At 49.5% G+C, this 24,385-nt stretch overlaps 1 protein-coding gene and 1 non-coding gene across 6 annotated transcripts in view; both read left to right on the plus strand.

Annotated features, from left to right (window-relative positions):
- NAV2 (neuron navigator 2) overlaps positions 1-24,385 on the plus strand; it is a 399,681-nt gene that overhangs the window by 28,970 nt on the left and 346,326 nt on the right. The gene's annotated exons all lie outside the window — the stretch shown is intronic.
- On the plus strand, positions 23,035-23,101 carry LOC120234815. Its single transcript, XR_005529204.1, has one exon. It is a non-coding gene; the product is annotated as a small nucleolar RNA SNORD45 (small nucleolar RNA).

Below are 24,385 nucleotides of genomic sequence, written 5' to 3' on the forward strand. Positions count from 1 at the left end.
AGAAAGGCAAAGGAAAGTTCTCTCATATCTATCAGGGCTCCAAGCAGGCAGGCCCTGCAGCCGTTCAGCCCTTGGCAAGGTGGTATTTGCGCTGCATACTTTTGGGAGCACCTCCTGGGACCAGAGGACTGTGTGAAATTCTGGCAGTGATGCCTGCGTGCATCTGGAGACAATAAAACTCATTCATAAAGAACTAATTAAAGGCAGACTGTACTAATTTGTGGTGGGCCTTGAAGTTCAGAGGGGTTTGTTCAAAAGAAGTAGGGTAAATGGCATTCCGGGTACAGAGGATATGATGGACAGAGGCATGGAGGTCAGAAAACACGGGAGGCATTCGGGGAAGGAGAGTCACTGATCTTCTGGAAGATGTGGGGGGGCGGGGGGGAGCATGACCAGAGAACCAAATCACAGACAGTACTTGCCTTGGTAGACCAGTCATTAATAGGAGCAAGCATTTATTGAGCACTTACTGTATATCCAGGGCATGTTAAGAGTATGTTATATATCTCATCTCCTTTGAACCTTACAGGAAGCCTACAGGGAGGATGCTCTTATTATCATTGTCACATTTGCAGATTAGGAAGCTGATGCCAAGAGCTCAGGGTCACATTCAGGGTCACCTAGCTAAAAACCCAGGCAGTCTGGCCCAGAGCCCGTGCTTCCTAACCTTGGCCCTGTGCTGTTTCCAACAGCAGCCTGCTGAGCTGGTACAAGGGATATCAGACTGTGGCCAGAGATCAAGAGAGGCTTAGATGCTGATGGTACCATTTTCAAGAGCTTGGATTCAAGGCCCTTCCCTGGATGGCACCACCCCCCCCCCCCCCCCCCCCCCCCCCCCGCCCCTTACAGTTCGGCTTCTTCCACTTACCCCTCCCAAACCCCTTAGAGTCCAGCCCAACGAAACTCTTTTGGAAGAACATGAGCTCAGGAGTCATGTGGACATGGGATCACATTCTGACTTGCCACTTCCTGCCTCAGATGCCCCTGGGCCAGTTATTTACCGTCTTTGAGCCTCTGTTGCCCATCTGTAAAACATGGCTCATAACAGTATCCGCCTCATAGATTTCTTGTGAGAAACGAAGGAGGCAAGTGCAAGGCCTCTAACCCGGGGTCTGGCACATAGACATCGCCCCACAGGCAGGCGCTGTGAACGCAGGATTGATTTCCCACGTGGTCATCACCTAGGTGGAGGACTGGCGGGAGCGTGGGTGTGGTCTGAGTGAGTGTTCATGCACTGCGTGCTGTCCCCCGCGTGCGATGCACCAGGCGGGGCCTGACGGCTGCCAGCTGATGCAGCCTGGCTCTGCCGGTGCCTGTGCAGAGAGATGGGGCACTGGTTCCAGGTTCCCCCTGCCCTGGGGCCTGGCCAGGTGTCCGCCCTGCGGGTGTCTAGGTAGTGAGAGCAGCCATGCTTTGGCCTCGGTGCTCAGTCGGGCTGGGAGTCAAGAAGCCGCCCCTGCTCCTGTCCAGAAGCTGTAGCTCTGCAGCCCTGAACCTTGTGGGCGACAGACAAACCCATGTTCCCCTCCACCCCGCCGGCTGCCCTGGGAAGCCGTGACTGCTATTGCCACCTGGTGGCGTTTTGCAGCAACACATGCATAGGCACTGCAAGATCATTAAAGGTGACTGAGCTCCTGATGTCCTGGGAAGTAAAGCCCTAATTCAACCTGCTCACGGTACAGAAGATGAAGCTGAGGTCCAGAGGGCCAAACAGCAAGGTTTAGGAGAAGGAGCACTGGGAGAGGGGCCGTGGGACCTAGGTTCAGATTCCGCTCCCTTAGCTGGGAGTTCAGACAAACGACTGAACTTTTAGGAGCCTGTTTCTTATCTAAAATGGGATAAAAATCCACATGTACGCACAAGACCATTGTGAAGCTCCTGTGAAGGACTTTACAAACTTCAAAGAACTTTACAAGTGGGAGCCGTGGGAGAGGTAGTGGTTAGGAGATTGCAGCCTCAGAGCAACGTCGCTGCTCCTGAACTTGTGAACCAGGCAGTGGGCCTAGCATCTCCCCTGACCCTGTTGGGAGGGGCCACGGGCCACCTACACCCAGCAGGGAGGCGGGAACATGACTGGATGTGGGTCCTCCCTCTTTGCTGGTCCAGCATATCTTCAGGTGAGGTGTCCAGGTCTGGCAGTGTGCCCCAGGCCCTCTCCCTCCCTGAGCCTTGCCTGTGGCCTCGTTACCCACAGGCAGCTCCAGGTAGAGAATGCCTAGTGCCTGCAGTTCTCGGCTCTGGGCATGGAGCTTGTACCTGGGTTTCCCCCAAGGACAAAAGTCTGAGTCTGAATGAGGGACATGACGCAGCACTCCAAGATGAGACCACAGGGAAGGGCTGGTCCCAGCCCCGGGTTGCTTCTCCAGCCCCGGGAATCCAATGGGATCTGGACCTGGTCATGAAGCACTAGCTCATCCCTTCCTGCTGATAGACAAAGGGCCCTGAGTCAGACAGTCATTCCAGAGGCTTCTCTCTGTCCTGCTGTGGCAGCTGTCTGGACTGATCCAGCCCAGGAAGCCTGGAGTGTCTGTTTGTCCCACTAGCAGTGGAGGGTTCAGGCCAGGCTAGGTCCATCCCCCTCCTCAGGCCCTAAGGGTCCTCTTCCCATTGTGATGTGCTCCCCTGCACATAGCATCCCCTTCCTTCCACTGGCTTCAGAGGCAGTTGGTGTTTACCGAGTCCCTAATATGTGCTAGACATTGTGCTGAATATTTATATATTGTTTCATGTCTTTCTCAAAGCAGTGCGTCAAGGGTAAGGTAACTGTTCCCCTGTTACAGATGAAGAAACTGAGGCTGCCAGGGATTGCCACTCAGTGAAGTGGGAGCATGGTTTTCAGCTCGGACTTTTTCCTTGCTCATCTTTGCAGCCATCTAAGAATACAAGACATTCTCGAAAGAGACCTGGAATGAAGACCTAAACTAGGGGGTGAGCCCCAGGCTTCACTGAGCAGAGGAGAGGATCCCAATAACACATTTTTCCAGAGAGGCCTTGAAATGCATCTCTTCTGGGGCACCTGGGTGGCTTAGTCGGTTAAGCGTCCGGCTCCAGCTCAGGTCATGATTTCACAGTTCATGGGTTCGAACCCTGCGTTGGGCTCTGTGCTGACAGCTAGCTCAGAGCCTGGAGCCTGCTTCAGATTCTGTGTCTCCTCTTTCTGTCCCTCCCCGGTTCATGCTTTCTCTCGCTCTCTCTCAAAAATAAATAAACATTAAAAAAAGAAATGCATCTCTGCAAGCCTCACCCTGGCAAGGCCTGGCCGTCCCAGCCAACCTCTTCCCCACTCTCCTGGCCATCACCTCTGTGAATAGTTACTTGTTCGTCATTCCAGAAATTTTTGTATAACAAGCATATTTGAATACGTCTTTCCTCCCTCACTTGGAATCTCTCCATATTCACATCCTACAGAGGTCAAATGCCCTCTTTTTAACTTCTGTATTACGGTCTCTTGTTGGCTGTACACGGTTTATTTATTGGCTGTTGCCCTCCTGGTGGACATTTTGGCTGTCCTGGGTTTTTATCATCATGAACATCGCATTCATTATACCTTTATCTTCGCCCAGTTGCACAGGAAGAACCGTGAGATGGATTCCTCGAGGCAGAATTGTTGGGTCAAAGTACATACTTCTCCGATGTTGCTAAATACTCCCAAAGGCTCTCCGGAAAGTTGGTACCAGGTTATACTCCCACCAGCAGTGAGGGGAGGGAGTCTCTGCACCTGGAAGATGAGTCAGTCCGGTAGTGAAGTTGGACACCGGTTCAGAAGGCATCATTCCAGAGGCACTAAGAAGCACTCCCCCTGCCCTCTTCAGGAATCTCCCCTTCCGCGCTGCCATGCTGTGGGGAGTTTTCACTCACTCCCTGGCCTGGAGTTGGCAGTGCCTCCTGGCATTCCTGGCACTGTCTCCAGGGGACTCAGATGTCTAGGAACAGACATCAGTCCCAGAGGAGCAAGTCTGGGCTCTGGGAATGGTAGCAACGAAAGCCTGCTGTGTTCATTAGCGATGACCTTGGTCAGGGCCACTTTATGACTTTCACGAGCCCTCGGATCTTTTGCCTTTGTGGGCCCCTTCCTCCATTAAAAAAAAGAGAGAGAGAGAAAGAGAGATTCAAAAGTTTATTTAATGTCTGCATTGGTATAAAACGAGTGTAATCCAAGCTGGATTATATTCATTTTTTTCTTCTGATTATAAAAAAGAAATCAAAACAGTTCCATGGCTACTGTAAGTATTGTGGGCCCTAAGCCCTGTGCCTACGGGAACATGCAGCACTGGACTTGATCCCCAGTTTAGCCCTCCATGCACCTGCTTCCCTGCCTGTTGCCCTCCTCCTTCCCCCTGGCTTTGACACTGGAAAGGTTTGACGTTCAGGCCACTTGAATGTAGGTGGCCACCGCAGAGAGCACTGGGCCACATTTGGGCCAGGTCAGGGCTGATAATAACCACTGACAGCAGCAGCAAACTGCAGTTTCCAGAGCGTTTCACCAACACGGTTAGCTGAAAATATTACACCCATTTTACAGATTAGGAAATGGAGACAGTGAGACAGAGACTAGAGAAGTGTTTTGCCCAAGACATAGTGGTAGTAAGAGAGAATTCTAGAAACTGCAGCCTTGGCCTTCTTCACAGCCTCCTGCACGGCCAGCTCTCCTGGCCTTGCTTAACCCAGAGACTCTGATATATCATGGTCCTTTGAACATCTTCAAGCATGCGACTTGACAGAAGACGAGGCAATGACAGTGCCGCATCCTGACAGGCACACAAGTGGAGCTCTACATATTTGGGTGACATATGGAAGCCCATTGCGGCCGTGCTTTCCAAATCTCTCCCTAAATAACTAACTTCAGTTTGTGTGTGTATGTTTTTTTTTAAACCAGAGGAGAATTGATTGTCGCACATGCCTGCAATCTTATTTTAATGTAAGTAGAGCATGATTTGAAATTCGGAATTAGATGGCGCAGCATTAATTACCTCTCGATTGCACTTTTTATTTATGGAGTGCGTTTGCTGCCATTAACCAGGAGGATGCTGGAAGGGCAGGGAAGGAGGATTAATCAAAAGAAGGTGGATTTAATAAGTCGTTGTGGATGGAGAAATTAGAAATGGATTTATTTCCTTTTCAGTCATATTTCACCTGGGTCCCGCATTCTTCGGATTCATTGAACCCCTTTGCCACGTGCCCCCTCCATTTCTCTTCCGGGAATCTTGCTTCCGTTCCTGTCCTGGTACCCTGTCCTGGTACCCTGTTACCCTGCGCCTGTTACCCTGGCGCAGTGCCAGTCATCTCCACCTTCCAGGATGCTCCCCACCATCTGTATCTCTGACTGGGAGGGGCCGCAGGTTAAGCTTGGCAAAGCTGGGCTCTCATCACCTCATCCCCTCTTTAAAAAGCCATTGTGATTGTTACCGTTATTGTCTACCTTGTATCGAACACTTACTGTCATCACTCATGTTATTTTACCTTCCAGTAATACTTTGGGGTAGATATAATTATACCCAATTTGAGGCTCAGAGACATTGAGTCCATAGTTTGAGGTCACACAGCACAGAGGACTCAAATTAATCACCTTCTATCTCACCGACTGTGGCATTCTCAGACAGGATGGCAGTCAGAGAGCCCTGGATAAAACAGACCCACCAAGCAGCCAGGACTGAGCAGGACCTGGGGGACCAGAGCTGCACCTCCACGCTTGGACCATCTTGTGACAAAAGCAAGCCAAGTTTTGTCCCATTCCTGGCCCCCTTTGCTTCTCCCTGACTGTCTCCAGGCAGTGGTGCTGATCTGGTTTCAAGCTGTTTGGTTTTTTTTAAATGAAATCAACCCGAGTTGGTATAGACAGTGCTCAGAATGCTTTTCCTGGGCAGTTATTTCCCTTCCAGGAAGGAGCCAGTGACCCTATCTGGAAACTGAGAACTCTCTGCTCAGATGGAGCCCTGGGAGCGCCCCAGGGCGCACGGGCGGGGTGCTGGGGAGCTTGTGCATAGTGGAGCTCCCAGGAAGCCTGCGCACGTGGGCAGTTGATGCAGCACTTCTAGGATCTGTCGGGCAAGGAACGGGACCTTCTGGAGACTGTGGGGATGGCTTGGCCGTGGAGGAGGGAGCTCTCTGGCCCAGGCGGTGCTGACCGGTGGAATGGTGGAGCCAGAGAGAGTGTATTTCGTGTGGAGCACAGAGCCTCCAAGTCACATTTGCTTCCCCTGACTTGTTCAGAGGCCCCTCTGATGCCCGTGTGTGCCCTGGGGTCTCACATCGGCCGCAGGGAACGGGGAGGCAGACCCACTTACCGGCAGGTTACAGGTAGGTAGCCAAGGGTTGTAGAGTTCAGTGAAGCCAGCCCTGGTAATTGAGCATCTGTGAGAAAGACAATCAAACACGAGAGACTCACGCCCCATTTCCAAGGAGTCTGGGGGCAGGAAAAATAAAAAAATAAATGGATGGCTGGAGCGAAACTACTCAGGATGGGTTTGGATCCCACTTCTGCTACTTCCCGCTCATTAGCCCTTTCTGAGCCTCAGTTTCCTCTCCCACAAACTGGGTATAATAACACTTACACTACCAGCTCCTATATAACAGCAGCCTGTTGTCTGACATGGTGCCTGGCACGGGGTATGTACAAATCAACACCCGGGGGGCCGCCTGGGTGGCTTAGTCGGTTAAGCGTCCGACTTTCGCTTAGGTCATGATCTCGCGGTTCGTGCGTTCGAGCCCTGCGTCCGGCTCTGTGCTGACTGCCAGCTCGGAGCCTGGAGCCTGTTTCAGTCTGTGACTCTCTCTCTCTCTGACCCTCCCCTGCTCACGCTGTCTCTCTCTCTCTCTCCTAGAAATAAATAAAACATTAAAAAAGAATTTAAAAAAAAGATTTAAAAAAAACAAAAACAAATAAACATCCGGGAAATGAGGGAGCGTTACTCTGAGTATCAAATGTGACGACGTGGGTAAAACATGCAGTGCGGGGTCTGTGGGAAGTGCTGGCGGACAATGGCTTTTGTCCTCCCCGGAGGGCTGAGTACCACTTCTGCAGAGAGGTGCAGACCCTGGAGAAGCAGGCTTGGAGGAGAATGAGGGCATCTCTCAGCCAGGCGTGCAAGGCTGATCGCGATGCTGAGAGACCAAGGTGTGTGTGAACAAGACCAAGGAAATTGACAGGCTAAGATGGGGCAGAACTTGACCAGACCACAAGGCTGGCCAAGGACAGCATTGAAACTCAGAGACTCTACACTCTCAGAGAGTGCCATTTCTGGACCATTCTGAGGTCTCTTTTTTTACTCTCTTACATTTTACCAACAGATTGTGTAGCCATCCGCCTGTAAGATGCTCTTAGAATTTCAGATGGACTCTTATTTTTAGAAGCAACATCACGCTGAGCATGTGACAATGATTGATTCCTTTCTCGGCTTCTTTTTAATAAGCTTAAAGGCTATGGTTGATAATCGTTTATGGACAGAGTTAACGCAGCCTTTATGGTTCCTGACTCCACAAGCCCGGAACCCCTTGCGTCCTCATTAAAATGATGACACAGAGATGGGAGAGTGAGTGGAAGCGTCCCTGTCACAGTGCTGTCCCCACCACGTTGAGTGTCTGGCTTTGCCACTATGGTCGCCGGCTGCTCGAACGGGTTCCCCGTTTGACTAGGATGTCATTACATTGTCATTATGACTTTATTCTTTCCGCCAGAAGCTGCTTGATTAGGAGCTGGAGGCAGGCAGTAATTAAACTTACCTGTCAGCCCATAGCTCCAGACAGAATGAAATACACGTTCCAACTTCCACCTCTCATTTCCCTGGATGTCAAGGCTTCGGAACTAAGCTCCTTATGGGAACAATATCTGACCCAAAAATGTTAGAGCAGGGGATTACCAAGACAGAAATTCAGTTAAGTTTACCTACTCGTCATGACCGAGAAGAGCTGTGAGCTCTCAGGCTGCTTGAGAAAACTACTTCTTTGGGAGGAAAACTGAGTTCCAAGCCATAATAGCCAGTGAAAGCAATTGCTGGGATCACAGGATTCAGACTCAATATTCATTCGTCCCCTCCCCAGAGGGGAACTGTGGGCTAGTCCAGAGACTTTTGTGAAGAAAACTGCAAAGTCCACAGAATCTTTTGGGGCCATTTGTCATCTGCGGGCAGGCCTGCCTCATGTCTGTGGCTTTGAGGGAGCTGTGTCAGATACTTTGTTCCTACCGATGATCCCCACCAGCCAAAGGCTACAGGGAGCTTTGTTCTTGACTCCTGAAAATTATAGTCTGATGGACTTCAAAGGGATTCTAATGAGGACATCGGAGGCACAAGGAACTGAGCTGTGCAGAGTTAGTGTACAACTCCATGAAGGTGGTGGTACTTGGCTTCTCCGGCCAACCCCTTGTTCCCTTGCTCATGCCTGGTGACAGTAGTCTTAGAGCCCTGTCATCCTCACGTCATTTTCCCCTGTGCCTCTGCGATGCTCCTCTCACCCAGCCTGTTACTTACAGCTCCTTTCTGAGGTCTTTTCTCTCTTTACATGCAAGGTTTGGCAGACATAGCCTTCCTTTCTAACATGCTTATTAGGGGCGCCTGGGTGGCTCAGTTGGTTAAGCGTCTGACTTCGGCTCAGGTCATGATCTCATGGTTTGTGGGTTCTAGCCCCACGTCAGGCTCTGTGCTGACAGTTCAGAACCTGGAGCCTGCTTTGGATTATGTGTCCCACCCTTCTCTCTGCCCCTCCCCTGCTCATGGTGTCTCTCTCTCTCTCTCAAAAGTAAATAAACACTAAAAAAAATTTTTTTAATGCTTATTCGAGACGCCTGGGTGGCTCATTTGGTTAAGCATCTGACTCCTCATTTCAGCTCAGATCATGATCTCATGGTTTGTGAGTTCCAGCCCCACATCAGGCTCTGTGCTGACAGCGTGGAGCCTGCTTGGGATTCTCTCTCTCTTTCTCTCTCTCTCGCTCTCTGCCTTTCCCCTGCTCGCTTGCGTGTACTTTCTCTCTCTCTCAAAATAAATAAACATTTTAAAAAAATAAAATGTTTATTAAAGACATTTTCTGAGAACATACGAATCCTCAAACTACTCACTCAGGTCTCTTTTTTCTCTCCCCACTGTCATATATATATATATGTCTCCCCCCACTCCCATCTCACTCTGTCTCTCTGTCTCTCTCTCTTGCAGGTGTTTTCTCTTGATCTTTTGAACAGTTCTTTGGTCTTTGTCAGGAAAGAATTCACTCAGGCTTGCTGCCCTAGACTCTGTGCGTATTTGCCAACTCTGCTCAGGTAGTTTTTAATACGGTGAGAATCCAGGGAGCTCCATCCTATATGTATGATGCCTTGGTAACCTGTAACCATCCACTCTTTCCAATGGTGCTTCTAGAACAGTCCCCAAAGTAGGAACTCGCAGAATGTCCAAGGAACTTCATAACTAGCTCTGCCCCTCACTTCAGATGGAGGAACTGAAGCCCAGAGAGGAGAAGCAACTTGCCCAAAGTCACACAGGAAGCAGCAGGAGGGTCAGAATAAGGCCACACCCCTCCTGTTCACCCTCTGCTGCCCTTCCTTTGAGGATTCATTTCTACATACACGTGCCAGACCAGAATTAACATCCGCACTGAGGAAGAGTTACAGCTCTCACTTAAGGAACGTTAACTGTGTGTGATGCATCATGCGGAGTGCTTTTTCTATACACCTCGTCTAATTCTCACCAAGGACTCGAGGCAAAATCCATTTTAAAGACAAGATGCTGTGGAGGTGGAGCGGGCTGGTACTGGCTCTCGAGAGCCAGTTGTCTGTGTCTCTTCCTAGTTCTGTATTCAGTGAGTTCATGTCGCTAGCTGAAGTCGGCCACAGCCGGGTGTATTTCCACAACAGAAACTGGCAAATGCTACAAATGGAGACTTTTCTCCATCTCCTGCACCCTTCTGTCTGGGACATCCAATTCATTAGCGTGCCCCTAGGCTTCACCTAAGCTGAGCAGCTTGCTCAGGGGCCCACCGCAGGAATGGGAGACAGCTGGGACTTACACCCACGGGCATCTGACTTCAAAGCCTGACTGAGCTCTTGACTCTCACCCTGTACTTCTAGCCAACAAAGCCAGATTTACAGGGACTTGTTCCCTCTGTGAACGGCGGTGGTGGTATAGAGAAGGCAGCTTCCTTGGGTCTGATACACGGGATGGTGGCAGAGTGTGAGATATCCACGTCCAGAGAAACCACACCTGGTTGCTGGAGAAGGTGCCCCCTGAGTATTTTCCAGACTTCACAGGATGTCTTGCCATTTTTGGGTCTTCCGAACACAACTCGGGGCCTTTGTTACTGTTCCCACGGTCTTAGGGGCTTTTCCAGAGGTAAACACAGAGCTCGCTCCCTCACCTCCCTCCTGTCTGTGCTATTCCTTGACCAACTCATCTAAAATAGCAACAGGGGCACCCGGGTGGCTCAGTCCGTTAAGCATCTGACTTCAGCTCAGGTCTTGCGATCTGTGAATTCAAGTCCCACCTCGGGCTCTGTGCTGACAGCTCAGAGTCTGGAGCCTGCTTTGGAATCTGTCCCTCTCTCTCTACACCTCCCCCACTCATACTCTGTCTCTCTGTCTCTGTCTCTCAAAAATAAATAAACATTAAAAAATTAAAAAAATGTAGCAATGCAACAATCTGTTCACTTCCTGTGGTTTATTTTCATAGTACTTATTGCTGCCTGTCCTCATGGTACACGTGCCTTTGCATTTTAAAGTCTTCCTCTCCAGTGGGATGTAAGCTCCACACAAGTTAGAACCGTGTTGTGCTCACATTGTAGCTTCAGAGTGTGGAACAGGGCAGGCTGGATGGATAAAGTACTAAGTCTCAGCTGTTACTCTATTCTACGTGCTGGCTTTCTTAGATCTGCCTTAGGTGGTCGACTGCTAGCTTAGATATTCATTCATAGAGGCAAAGGGCCTTCTCCTTGGCTCTCTGACTTCATTGGCTCTTCAACGACTACAACCACTTTCTGTCTACCCTGGAGTTTCTTCTTTCATCTTCCCACTAGCCCCCCCACCTCCTGCCCCACATAGGCCAAGGGTCACATCTATCAATGCTGATTTGCTGACAAATAATTACTAAACATTTTTAAAGGGAACTTTTGACTCCAAGAACTAATTACATTTCCATCTTAGAAGGTCAATGTGGCTTTGCCATCGAAACTGGCTTTTTTAAGGAGGATGATTGGGGCTGATTGAATAGGACCTTTGAGAAGAGAATGTGAAGGGATTCAGGTAACAGCCTATGATGGGAGTGGCGGCGGGGACCCTGGGCTGAGTGCCTTGTCACTCATTCTGACCTGCAGGGTCACACTGATGCTCTTTCTCATATTGCCTGGGTCATGTCTGGCAGTAAATACATAATCTCTCTCTTTCTCTCTCACACACACATCCATACCTTCCTTTCTTGTTTCAAAAATCTTACATGTGTACTGTAGAAAATTTAGAATATATGGACAGGGTAAAAGGAGATGTAAAAGTGCCATTTAATCATACCTCTGAGGTCAGAGTTGTGAATATTTTGGTCAGTTTTTCTTTTTTAGTCTTTTTTCCGTACTGATTAACATCTGTGTATCTTCTGACCTATAGTTTAAAAAACTTCATATCTCATGGACATCCCGCCAAGCTCTGCACAGTCACTGTTAACAGCTGGAGGATATTTAGCTGTAGTTAGGTAATTTATGTCACCCATCCATGACTGTTGGGCAGATATGCTGTTTCCAACTTGACTGTTAATACCGGGATAGGATTTCTCATTGGCATGTCTTGGACAAATAGTGATTATTTTCATCGTCATGAATGTCAGTTACCACAAACTCAATCTATGGACTGAACCTTTGTGCCCCCGCCCCTCCCCCTTCCCCCAACTCACATGTTGAAGCCTTAATCCCCAATGTCTTAGGAAATGAGGCCTTTGGAGATAATTGGGTTCAGAGAAGGTCAAGAGGGTGGAGCCCCATGTTAGCATTAGCGTCCTTAGAAGGAGATGAAGGGACCAGAGCTTGCTCTCTCTGCCATGTGAAGATACAGTGAGATAACAGCCATCCATCAACCGAGAGGTGAGTGCTCGCCAAGAACCCCACCATGCTGGCATGCGGCTTCCGGAACTGAGGGAGAGAAATGTCTGACGTTCAAACTACCGGCCCCTGCTGTTGCTAGAGCAGCTACATCACTGAGTCCTCCACACATCTGTACTGGAGTGGTGTGTGTATGGCAACCATGACTCTACCTCTGGACTTTCACATATTCTGTTCCCTCTACTTGGATAACCCTTCCCAAGCTTCTTCACCTGATTATCATAGGTTCTTCTTGCTGCCCCAAGTCATACATTTCCTTACATTTTAATATTTTAAAAGATGGTGAATCTAATAGCCAGTGTGTGGATTTGTGGTGGTAGTGAGTTGTGGACATAATTCCTCTTCTGTCTTTAAGCCCAGGCAGTTTTCCTGGGTTGACCTAACCCATGAGCTAATCTCTCTTTGCACTCATCACATGGCATTGCCGTCGTCTGCTCGTTTGTCTCCCCCTGACCGAGGATCTTCCTGAGAACAGCACATGTGTATTTTTTTGTTCCCGTATGACCTGGGCTCCAGGACAGGTGCTGAGGGCGGGGGTCTGTGGGGAGGAGGTCTCGTTGTCTCCTTTCCCCTGCCCCCAAACAGGTGAGTGGAGCCATTCCCTCATTCCAGGCCCATGGAGTGCTCCTTCTCAGAGCCCTTAGTGGGTAGGTCAGAGCATTTCACCTGTGCCTCCTTTGAGGCCACTGCCCATTTCAGACCATGGTGGATGTATTTATTTGTCCTGTGTGAGAGTCGGGAGAAAGGTTGGCAGGAGGAAGTTTGGGTGATTTGTGTCCACATGGCTATAGAGAGCTTCCAAGAAGCCGGTGACCAGCACAGCAGCTGATTTCACGGTGCCTCCCAATGCCACCCAGAGCCGGGGGAAACGCTGGAGTTTCCGCTGTACAAGAGGGCCCGCTGGAGATAACACCTGCCCCTGCTGGCCTCACCACCGGGGTCGAGACAGACAGCGACTGTGAATGAAGTCGGCCATTTGAGCTTTTCGGTGTCCCCTCCTCCCACTCCCCCCCCCCCGCCCCACTCTCCCCCCCTGGGTCTTTCTCTTTGTTCTGAGTTCATCTTTCCTTAATCTGCCTCTGGGTGACCTTTTTGTCTTGTTTTTTTACTGCTTAACTCAACCCCAGATGGAATGCAGTCCCTGTTATATGGGAATACAGCTAAGAGATAGAAGACGTGCCTTTCCAGCTGGGAAGGTGGGTGAAGGCTTCAAGAAGGAGGCAGCTGATTCTTGAAAGATGGGTGGGATTCAGATAGCTAAAGAAGCGGTAGAGGAAGGGGAAAAGTCATTCCAAGCTCAGGCAGGAGGAGTAAGTTATGGCCAGGAGGGTGAGGACTGAGGCTGAAGCAAACATTTATGTAGAATGTTCATAAAGGGCCCTCCATGTGCTACCCACTCGCATGTGTGGGTAAACCCAACATCCCCCAGGCTGCTGTTTCTCTTGCTTGTGGATCAATGTGGCCTCTCCTCACTTTACTCCATGACAACCCAGCCTCCAAACTCAGTACCTCTCCAGATTCAAACCCAAGGAATCCATGATCATAAAGGTGTTGGTACCCAGTATGGAGTTCACTGTATCTGTTGCAGAAGAGATGTGGGAATGGGCTTATGTTATGCACTTCACCACAAAGAACTGGAAATATCCATTAGATGTTTCTGTCTACCCCCCCCCCTCCAAATTCCCTAGCCACACCGTGGTGTGGAGGGTGTTGCTCCCAGTTTCTCTCTTACTGACCCTTTTTATTTCCTCGATTCTTGCTTATGAACTTTACCCTTCTCATTCTTTATGAGCCAACTCTTGCCACCCATCTTGTATATTACTGGTGCGTCATGTTAGTTTCTTGATTTTAGCACTTGGAAGCCACCCTTCTGCAAAGATGTTTATTTAGCTCAATTTTCCAGGCAAATATAATGCCTCCCCCCAGAGAAATTCTGTGGCTGATAGAGTCTCCTTCTTGTTAGATATACATTTTCTCCTTCAAACTCCTACAACTACCCTTCGGTTGTCTTCATGGCATAGGTATATAAGACAACTGAAAGGAAGAGAAATTAATTGGTTTTCCCAAAGTCACACAGCAGCCAACAAGGCAAAGGTGAGACCTGAACTCTGTCACTTTTTAAAATGTATAACAGCTGCCTCTTCTACAGGGAGTGTGAGAAGGTGACTTGGATGGGAACAGGGTTAGACAGGTAAATTGGGACCTGGGTTAGGTTCCAGGGCTGCCGTAAAAAAAAAAAAAACAAAAAAAACCATGACAGGGTGGCTTCAAACAATAGAAATGTGTTCTCTTATCATTTAGGGGGCTAGGAGTCCAAACTCAAGGCCTTATTGAAGTTGGTTCCTTCTGGAAGATTCCTCCAGATTCCTTCCTTCTGAGGGAGTCTCTGCTTCCTGCCCTCTCCCAGCTGCTGGTGGCTGCTGGCAATTCTTGGCACATAGACGCGGCGCTCTGATCTCTGCCCTCGTTTTCACGTGGCCTTCTTCTCTCCGTGTGTCCCTGTGTCTTCACATGGCCTTGTTATGAGGACACCGGTCACCGGATACAGAGCCCACCCTAACCCATTGCGAACTCATGCTAAGTAATTACACCCGCAAAGACCATATTTCCAAATAAGGTCACATTCTGATGGTCCAGGTGGATATGACGTTTGGATGAGACACCATTCAACCCAGTTTCAGACTAGTACCTAAAGGTCCTAGAAGGAGATGCTGAGAAATGTGGCTGGCGGGCAAGGGACAAAGGGCTTGTGAGGAGGAGAAAGAGATGGCAGGATCCCACCGAAAACCCCTCGCCTGAAATCTGACTGGTGCCGTGTGGTTTCCTTATCGCCATAGCTCCTTGTGCCTTGCTGCGTCATTAAGGGCTTACACTGGGTGGGCTCCCGCCAGCAGGTGGGTGTTTTCTGAGAGTGGCGGCCTTTCCTTTCTCTTGGAAACTTTGCACTTTTGCAGACACTTTGCACTTGCCTCCGTCGGGCCTTGGGCTAATCAGTATGCCGCTTGGAACTATTTAAAGCCTGATGCATTAGTCACAACAAATCTGCTCCCGCTGGGAGTTGAAAAGGCTGAGCAGGGCGCCAGTTTCTTTGGGGTGAGCGCGGTTTGTTTTCCCCCTCACGTCATTTGCACCCGGCCCCTTGGATTCCTTGGACTTCAGAGTCTCTTTCCTGAGTTGTCCCTGATGGAGGGAGAGCTGTCAAAGACTAGTCGGGGCACCTTGGAAAGGGGGGAACAAGGGCCAGGGGCCAAGGCAGGGCAGGGACCCAGAGCAGGAGGGGCTGCTAGGCTTGGCCATTCTGCAGGAGAGACCATGATGCTCAGCGAATACACTGGAAGGAGATGAAGAATCCTGGGGTGACCTCGTCCGTGCCCCACTCTGACCCAGCCCCAGAAATGCTGGCCTGTGTTGAATGCTGGGCTATGTTGATGTGCCTTGAAGCTGGGAGAGCCCTAGAACTCTGGCCCTGCTCTAGTGGCAGAAGCCACAGTCCCCATCTGCCTTTGTGGCTTTGCCAGACCCTCACCCGCCTGCAAGGGAGCCGCTAGGGAGAGATACGGCCGGCCTCAGTGAGTGTGCGGAGGCCCAGGGCGCCTCTTTATTTGGAGCATGAATACTCAAGCATAATGGCGGCCATTCTCCATGCTGGGCTTGACCATGTGTTCCTGTTCCGGGGCTGGAGGTCGGGCGAGGAGGCAAGCACCGTGTGGGGATAAAAAGAGAGTTGGGATCCTGAATCAGAGGATGTGCACCTGGACCCTCAGAATGTGACCTTTCTAGTCCTCTGCTCGGGCTAGCTGTGTGGTCTCAGGCAAGCTGTCCTGAGCCTCGGGTTTTTCAGCTATAGAAGAGTGAGTAATTCCTGGCCTGCAGAGGGTTCTAGAAGCATGAATGAGAGGATTGGCGTAAATGTGCTTTGTGGGCCGTGTAGTGTGCGGTGGGCGAGCGGGACAGCAAAGGTGCAGCCTGCGGCCTGGTACGGGTAACAGCTCACGTGGATTGAGGGCGGAATTCGGGCCACAGGTCCTCTGAGTACTTTTCATGGACTGTTGTATGTAATCCATACAGTCGCCCTAGGAGTTAGTGCTATTACTGTCTCTCTTTTACAGATGAAGAAACTGTGGCTGAGAGGAGTTAAATAATTTGCTGAAGGCTGGAAAGCTAATTAGCTGTGAGGGTCCAGTTCAGACTCTGGAGCCCGCAGGCCTGACTGCCAGTCTATACTGTCTCTCTTCCGTGCCAGAAGAAGGGTTTTTAAGCTTCCGGTTATTGGGACCTAGTCTTGACAAACCCTGAAAATACGTCGTGTCTCACCCTCACAGCAGCCTTGTGGTATAAAATTACCGCCTCCGCCTTATGAGTGAGGAAGCTGTACGCTTTAGTTCCCCCCATTTACTGAGCACTGACTACTCCTTTCAAGGCAGTGGGGACACAACAGTGAACAAGATGAGGGGGTTCTTGCCTTCCTAGACCTGATATTTTAGTGCCAGGGAGACAAGCCATGAAATATGTAAAGAAATCATTTCAGGGGCACCTGGGTGGCTCAGTCAGTTGAGCATCCGACTTTGACTCAAGTCGTGATCTCGCAGTTTGTGGGTTTGAGCCCCATGTCAGGCTCTGTGCTGACAGCTAGCTCAGAGCCTGGAGCCTGTTTCAGATTCTGTGTCTCCCTCTCTCTCTGATCCTCCCCTGTCATGCTGTCTCTCTCTCTCTCTCTCTCTCTCTCTCAGAAATAAATAAAACATTTAAAAAATTTAAAAAAAAGAAAATCATTTCAGACCATGGTGAGGGTGATGAAAATAAAACCGAGTGAAGCGGCAGAGGGAAGGGATGCCAGGGGAGGCCTCTCTGAGGGGGGACATTGGAGCGGAGACCCTTAGGGAAGGGCGAAGCCTCTGAGTGAAATGTGTGAGGAGGGGCTTCCTCAGGCAGGGGAACAGTGACGGTCTGTGAGGAATAGACGGGGGCTGGAGCAGCTGCAGGCGGGGAGCCCAGGGAGTGAGAGGAAGCATGGAGCGGGCCACAGGAGCAGGAAGCAGTGCACGGTAGAAAGTGAGGTGACTATTATAAGGGGCAGTGAGGGCCAGGGAGCTTCCCTCCTTGACACCAGTTTCTTGGCATTGTCGGCCATGTGTCCAGTGAGGGGTGACGGGATGACGGCCGAGGAAAGGCCCAGGCCTGGGCAGGGCAGGATGGGCTGGTGGGCAGCGGCCTTGGCAGGTGGCTCCAGCTTGCCACCTGTGGAACCCTCTTCCATCTTGCTGCAGGGCAAACGGACAGCAGATCTGGGGGCTTAGGGGTCCCCTCCGCACATACACAGGCTGGTCATCATAGTCCCAGGCACCCAGGAATTGGCATGGCTGGTAATCACCCTGTGAGTAAACATAGCTGGCTGCCAAACTGGGAGTGAGACCTTCCGAGGGGGCAGAGCAATTTCTTTCTTCCTTTCTATTTTTAAAGTTTGAGAAAGAGAGAGAGAGCATGGGGGAGGAGCAGAAAGACAGAGAGAGGGAGGAAGAGAATCCCAAGCAGGCTCTGTGCCGTCAGCGCAGAGCCCCACATGGGGCTTGAACCCACAAGCCCATGAGATCATGAGATCATGACCTGAGCCGCTGTCGGACACTTAACCGACTGAGCCGCCCAGGTGTCCCAGCAGGGCAGCTTTCTTCCGCCCACCTTCTCACACTCTTCCACCCAGGACAGTGTTGATCTTAATCAGTAACCTCCTCAGGGGATGCTGTGGGATTCCACTGCCTACAGAGAATTGCTGGTGTGTGTTCTACAGAGTCTAGTAAGACTTTTCCCCCTTGAGAGGAAGGAGATGCTTTGTGTGGTGGGTCAGAATGAAATCCTGAACTTCAGACCTGGAGGGCACTCTGAGACAGTCCTGCCCAGCACTCTCACTGATAACAACTGACTAACGCTCAGGTGGTATTTAACTCAGTGCTACAAAAAATGGTTGGCGAAAGCCTTTCTGGGGAAAGAAAAAACGCCAATCAGACACACTTTTCCTGACTTAGTAAATGGAATAAATTGATTCTTTGATCGAGCAGAGGCTAGCAGCAGATGAGAGTGGAACCTCTGGTATCCAGGAAGGGGCAGGCCCCACGGGCAGTACTCATAAAGCTAGCGGTTCTTGGGCAAGTCACTTAATGTCTGATTTCTCAGTTTCCTGGTCTGTAAAATATAGACAATAATGGACACTCACCTAAAGGCAGTCTCTGCTGACTGCCAGCTCAGAGCCTGGAGCCTGTATCAGTCTGTGACTCCCTCTCTCTCTGACCCTCCCCTGCTCACGCTGTGTCTCTCTCTCTCTCTCCTAGAAATAAATAAAACATTAAAAAAAAAGTAACATAACATATATCAAGTTATATATACATACATACATATATATATGTATGTATATACAGTGATCAAGGGCTCATCATGCAGTGAGTATTCAGTAAAAGATTATTGCTATTACCATCTGGGTTGGGTTGCAGATCAGCAGTGATGGAGAGCGTATGAAAATGTTCAGGAAGGCAAGCAGGCCTCCAGATGACATTGCTGTGACCTTGAGCTGAGGCCTCCGAAACATCCCTCAGAGTCAATTTTTATCCATCCCCCCCAAAAGTTTATCTTTCCAGTTGCCTCTATTTCCTGAAAGGCAACACCTAAGAGAAAAATATCCCCTAGTCCATTCCGGCATCTGAATCAGAGCCTTTGAAGAGAGTTCGGTCTCTATTCCACATGCCGCCCCAGCTCACCTGCCAGTGTGTGAGCCGAGACGCCCTTGCTGCGACAGGCAGGTTGGAGAGAGGTCCCTCGCCTCACCTGGCGATGTGGGACCCCATCCTTTGTCCCATCTAACTCAACCCCGGGACAACACAGAAGATTTGTAAGATGACAGCTCATCTTATCCCACAGGTATAATGATTTCAGGTGAAATCATCACTGGACAGTGATGTCTGTTATTAGTCATTTCCCTTCTGGCTTGGGGGGTGGGGGAACTGCAGGCATGTGGACAAGACAAGAAACCCCATGCACACAGCCACTGACTCACAGGCTCTGAGAACTGACCATTCACGGTGACTCAGCATTGACTTGTCCCTTCGGTGGGCTCTGCAGGGTCCTGCTGGGCCTCCCCAGTGCTGTTTCTCTCCCCCCTGCTGAATGCCGTCACCATCTTCACATTAGGAAGCATCTTGTCAAAAACAAAATAAGAAGAGCAAGAGAGAAGAATCAAGAGCCCTTTCCAAGAAGGAATTTAGCTGGGAGAATGGAATCCTTTGGCTGGGAGAACTGAATCCCGTCTAACACCCCGGGTTAAAAAGAACCAGCTATGAACTACAAATGCAGTTGACTTTGGCCCTGAGATCTGTAGGCAAAAGCAGAAAAAGAAGTAGTAACGAATCAGCAGCACAAGTGACATTTGCTTGTGAGCTCTTCTCGCCGTGTGCATGAATAAGGAATTCTGTCCCAGGGTCCTATAGAGTTTGCTTTGTGCTCCCCAAGTCTGAGTCTGGAGAAATACCAGCCCTGGCAGTTCTTTGCTTTGAGGAATAAAAGGAAACTCCCGCAAGAATCCTGTTTCTTGGAAAACCGTTACTCACCTGAGCCCCTGTGTGCGGACAGAGGTTCAGAGTGAGTCTGAAAGGATCCATGGGAAATCTGAGCACAGGGGCTGTTCAGTCTGTGCCCAGGCCCGGAGCCAAGGACGTCTATGTTGCCCAGGGAGAAGGCACTTGGGGGGAACTTGGGACTTTGGGGAGTCGTTTACTCATTCATCTTTTTATTGAGCACCTGCTGGCACCAGGCACTGGGCTAGGCACGGTGAAACAAGAAGAGCAAGGTTTCTGCCTTCATGGAGTTTACCTGCTTGTGGGGAGATACAGACAAAACACAAGTAAGCAAGTGTGTTAATAAGTTTATTTCAGAGAGTGCCGAGTGCTGTGCAGACAGGAAAGCAGGGTGATGTGTTCACGAGCAGCTAGGGGTGACGGTAGACCATGCTGGAGCTGAACCACCAGCCGCACGAAGACCTGGGGAGGCTGCCTGATCCAGGTCGTGGAATCACCAACACAGAGGCTCCGGTGGGGGACAGCTGTGGCTCCTGCACTGTGTATAACAATGGCCACTGTTACGGGGGCCTTGAGAAATCATGGCTCCTTTTCAGAATGACCCCTGGTGTGCAATCACCCCAACTGCAGTGTCCACTTGGATACCATCTCCTGGAGGCAGGGTAGGAAGGGGGGTCTAGAACTGCTTTGGAGACAAGCAGGAATGCTTGATGAGAGGCCTAATCCTTCCCTCCTCCTCGCCTCCACAGCTCAACCACCAGCAAGCCTGTGGGCTCATGCTCCCCGTTTTCTCGTAGCAAGTCCACTTCTCATTGTTCCCACCACTTTCACCTGCCTCAAACCACCAGCGCCTCTCCCCAGGTCTACTGGAAAAGCCACCTCTGAAACTCACTCCTCATGCATGGTCTTGCCCCTCCCTGGTCCACTCTCCACACTGTGGTCAGGATGATCTTTAAAAACCTCAGATCTGGGGCGCCTGGGTGGCTTAGTCGGTTGAGCGTCCGACTTTCACTTAGGTCATGATCTAGCGGTTCGTGGGTTCGAGCCCCGCGTCAGGCTCTGTGCTGACTGCCAGCTCAGAGCCTGGAGCCTGTTTCAGAGTCTGTATCTCCCTCTCTCTCTGACCCTCCCCTGCTCACACTGTCTCTCTCTCTCTCTCTCTCTTTCTCCTAGAAATAAATAAAAATATTTTTAAAAAGTAAAAATAAAAATAAAAACCTCAGATCTTTGGGACACCTGGCTGGCTCAGTTGAGGGAGCATGCGACTCTTGATCTCGGGGTTGTGAGTTCAGGCCCCACATTGAGTACAGAGATTCCTTGAAAAAAAAATCTTAAAAAACAAAACTAAATTAAACTAAAAAAGACCCTTCAGATCTTATCATGCTCTATATGCCTCCCCATACTTTTCCATGACTCCCCATTTCTGTTAGGATTAGGACCCAAATCCCCACAGGGACATGCAAGGCTTTATCTATACAGAGCCCTTATTCTCTAGGCTATTTCCAGCCGTTTGTGGCTCCACTTTCTGTTCTGGCTTCGTAGGCTTTCTTCCAGTTCCTCCAATATGCTGTACTAGTTTCGGCCTCAGGACCTTTGCACAAGACTCAGTGGCTCCAACTCTCTTCTCCTTCCACACAGCCTGTAGCCCTCAGCATGTCTGTTACTTCAGCAGGGATGCCTTCCTTGTTCTTCACCACAGTCATATTACATAGGGCCTTTGCTTACATGTTCCCAGTGGTACTCCATAATTATTGTCCTAGCTCTCAGCACACGTATATTTACTCTTTCCTGCATTAGTCCATAAGCTCCAGAAGGGTGGGAACCATGTCTTTCTTGTCTACTACTGTGTCCTCAGCACTTAGAAGGCATCTGGAACACAGCAGACGCTCGATACGTATTTGTTGAGGAAGTGAAGGGATGAGTGCTCACAGAGGCCTTGACTCTTAAATGTTCCACTTGACTGTGCTACTTGCTTTCAACAAAGTGAAATAACAGGAGACTGTCTGTATTTTCTGTTCCATTTCTCTGCCCTATAGAGATGGTGATTGATATCTGGAGTTCAAGAATAAGCATAGTGAGCAGGAATTCTGGCAGATGAACAACCCGCTTAGGAAGTCTGTTCTTGCCTTCGACTATCAGAAAAGGGTTATTTTCTTTGGCCCCAAAAAGTCGAAGACTGTGTGTACTCAGGGAAACGGTATGGACCCACGGTGTGGAGCCAGGGCCAGGGGTGAGACTCAAATAATAATCAAGTGGAAGAGGGTTGTGTGAAGCCTGGTGGGGGACATTGCCTTTCTCAGCGGCCGAGGAATTGGAACATTCCCCCTTGTGTCAATGTGGAAGTGAATGAATTAAGTTCCGTTTTATGCCGTGCCTGGAAAAATACCAACGCTACACTCACATCGTTTCTGAAAGCAAACCCCAAATGCCACTCAGTCTCAGCTTTATGAGAGCCTGTTATAGGAGAAAAGAGTCAACATTCACTCAAAGATTATAGGAAATACCACTGAAGTGGAAAAAGACGAGAGCCATGGATTTTTACTTTTTTGAGGTTATGTACCCCTTTGAAAATCCAACAGAAGCAATGGACCCATGCTCCCCTCGTGCCCCGGGACCCTCTGCAAAATATATATCCATATAGCATCCTCTCATCCATGGCGACCCCTGGAGGGCCAGAGCCTTAGGTTAAAAATTCCAGTTAGTGGGTCTGGTTGGAAACTGAGCAGAAATAAGCTAGTAAGAAATGACGTGGAAGGACAAGTTGAACAATGTTTGGTCAAAGAATAAAAGAGAAGCATCTTGTAGTTAGATGTTTCTATTCCTGGAATTCTTTGCTTTGTAGAGCAAGTTGGTCGCAGGGAGACCACATGCATCAGAGTGAAGTGAAGTAGCCCTCTAAGGTCTGAGGGGAAGCCACTTGGAGTGTTTCCCTAGAGTTCACCAGAGGTGCCTGGGTGGCTCAGTCGGTTAAGCGTCTGACTTCGGCTCAGGTCATGATCTCACAGTTCATGGGTTCGAGCCCTGCGTCGGGCTCTGTGCTGACAGCCAGCTCAGAGCCTGGAGCCTGTTTCAGATTCTGTGTCTCCCTCTCTCTCTGACCCTCCTCTGTTCACGCTGTCTCTCTCTCTCAGAAATAAATAAAACATTAAAAAAGAAAAAAAAACAGAGTTCACCAACCATGGTGATCCATCAACCCAAGTCCACCATGAGGCCAGGATTTTAGTCTGTCATGGTCACTGCAGGTATTCAGCGTGTAGCTCAATGGTTGGCCCTTAGTAGGTGCCCAATAAATACTTATTGAATGAATGAATCCCTTAGCCTTGCTTCACTCTGGCTTCCTCCCCTTAATTGTCTTCTGGATTCATCAGATGTTAGTTTTTATTTATTTGTTCCAGAAATATTTGTTGAGATCGGTGATGTGATGGCATGTGTGAGTTGAATCCAAAGTTGAGGTCAGTTCTAAAGTTACACCCCACTTGGGTGGGGAAACAAAAAGCAGTATCTGTTAGAGCCTTCTGGTGGGCCATGCTTGTTTTCTAGGTGCAGAATGGCATGAGATTGAATAGCTCCTGCTCTGGGATTCATTACCCCTGGGTCTCAGTTCTGTTGCCTGGGAGTGACAAGAGCCTCGGTTTCTCCATCCGTAAAATGGGACATGAGAAATAAAATGATGCAGTTAAAACACTTAGCACAATTCTTGGCACACATATTGTCTTAATAAATGTCAGCCATTTTTATTATGACCCGACTCTTCTGCCAGACAGTTCATCGGTTCCTTTAGGGCACCCACCCTTCCCATTCTGAGCTCACAGCTCTGAGCCCCAGAAACTGTTGCTAACTACACAGTGGGTCAAGTGCAGCCTTTTAAAAGTCCCAGAATCAGGGGTGCCTGGGTGGCTCAGTCGGTTAAGTGTCTGACTTTGGCTCAGGTCTTGATCTCACGGTTCGTGTCTTTGAGCCCCACGTTGAACTCTCTGCTGTTAGCACAGAGCCCACTTCAGATCCTCTGTCCCCTACCTCTCTCTCGCTCTGCCCCTCCCCCACTTGTACTCTTTCTGTTTCCCAAAACAAATCAACTTCAAAAAAATTGTTTGAAGTAGTCCCAGAATCAGTCATGGCTATATTTGAGGGCTGTGGACATTACTAATTTCCTCCCTTCCTATTTTTCCATATTTTTTATCTCAATTAATAAGCACATGTTACTTCATAATTTAAAAAGTACCAAATAAGAAAAAGCTATTGTAATAAAAATGTGTTTATTCCATTTTGCTAAATTCAGAGGCAGAGAGCAAGAACATTGTTTCGTTTCTGGTCTGTAGAGTCACTTCCAGGAAACCGGGGGAACTCAGTTTGTCCATTGCGTTGCCCGCATAAAAATGTCCAAACACAGGTGCCAAGAAAGAAAGGCTTTGTGCCGTAGTGGACAGGGATGCGCTGCTCTGGTTAGTAGATGTGGGTTAAGAGCAGGGACTCCTGGCTTCACCTCCCAGCTCTCCCCACTACCCGGCTCCGTGTGCAATGTTGGAAAAACTGCTCACCTGTTTTCAGCCTCAGTTTCTTCAGTAAACTGGGAGAGACAGATGGATAGATTTTTCCTTACAGATTGTTGTGGGAATGAGTATCAGATACTTCACGTGGCAGAGTAAGTCTTCCACAGAGAGTTATTCTTTTCTTTCTGTTTTTCAAATAGCGTCGATGACATCAGCATCCTTTACGTTATGTGTGTGCGTTTTGCACGTGTGTGTGTATGTAAATGTGTGTAT

Source organism: Hyaena hyaena, unplaced genomic scaffold (genome assembly GCF_003009895.1).
Source record: "Hyaena hyaena isolate Hyena2069 unplaced genomic scaffold, ASM300989v1 scaffold_116, whole genome shotgun sequence".
Lineage (NCBI taxonomy): Eukaryota > Metazoa > Chordata > Mammalia > Carnivora > Hyaenidae > Hyaena > Hyaena hyaena.